This window comes from Hyaena hyaena, unplaced genomic scaffold (assembly GCF_003009895.1).
Source record: "Hyaena hyaena isolate Hyena2069 unplaced genomic scaffold, ASM300989v1 scaffold_853, whole genome shotgun sequence".
NCBI classification, from domain to species: Eukaryota; Metazoa; Chordata; class Mammalia; order Carnivora; family Hyaenidae; genus Hyaena; species Hyaena hyaena.
Window position 1 is genome coordinate 223811 of NW_024081486.1, and position 1340 is coordinate 225150.

Sequence of the window (1340 nt, forward strand, 5' to 3'; positions counted from 1 at the left end):
CCTTGCCCCATTGTAACTGTGAATGGAGAAATACAGAAATCCCAGAGAAAGTCCCATACCACTAAAGAACAAAGGTCTGGGCCCCAACCAGGTAAGGGCCAAGTCCTGCAGAGGAAACAACGGAGGGCCAGGTAAATTTAGAAAGAGTAGAGCATGAGGGAGAGGATCAGTGCCGACCGTGTCCCCAAGATCCACTGCAATCACGGGTCGTACTCCATCCCACTAACTACCTTCTTCTGAGCTCTTCCTCAGAAAGAAATGTCCACGGGAACTACGCAGAAGCTTCTCCACAAACCTACGTGGAGACGTTTATCTTTGTGACCCTGAAGGGTGCGTCGTGGTGGCCACAGAATATACCTCACAGACTCCTACTACAGGGCACATAATAAACCAACTACCTTAGCTGCTGCACTCTTAAATCTAAGGGAGGTGGCTGTACCACGGCTACATCTCCCACTGGGCACGACCCAACAATGACGAATGGGAATGAGTGAACAGAACTCTTTTGTCAACTGACTTTGGCTCAAAGACTCCCCCTTCTGAAGGCAAGGCATTTCTCAGACCAGACAGCAGCTCAGGCTTTTCTCTTTGTCCCCTTCATTCAGGGTCAGAATTGCATTGTACTCTGATGACACTCTCAGATTCTGCAAGGTCCTTCCTTATTTCCTTTCATACAGGCATTTCCCTTAAGAAAATTCTTGCACATTTAATCCTTCACTGGCATCTGCTTTTCAGAGGATGTGGACTAAAAAAGGAGGAAAATGTATGTAACTGTAAGTCTTGGAAAAGGGTATATACAGTTCTTTTACTGTTATTGCAACCCTTCTTTAAGTTTGAAATTATATCAAAACAGAAAGTTAAAAACAACTGAGCCCATGGGTTTAAAGGCACTTAAAATTTTTAAAACGTCAATCAAATATGGGCCCTTTATTTGTTCATAGATGAGGAAAGTTCAAACACGACTATAATATTCAGTTCATAGAAACACACTTTGTCATTTTCCCCACCTGAATTTTTGAATTTGACTTCAGAGTACCCGCCTTTATATTAACTGTCCTTAAATGAAAGGTTTCTATCTACCTTCTTCCTGCAGTTAAACCCAGATGAGTTTCCCAGCGTCAGCGCTGGGGATGAAAGCCCGCGCCCTCCTTCATACCACTGACAAAGAAGGCAGCTTTTACTCGGGATTTATCTAGCCACATGCCCAGACCCACATCTCTCTTCTTTCTTCTATGAGCAGGTGCTTGCTGATGTTCACACGCTGGTCCCCTTTCCCCTCTCTGCTAGTCTGTTTCTGCAGCATTACATTTCCAGTGGATCTGGGCAATAAACCAAAGGCC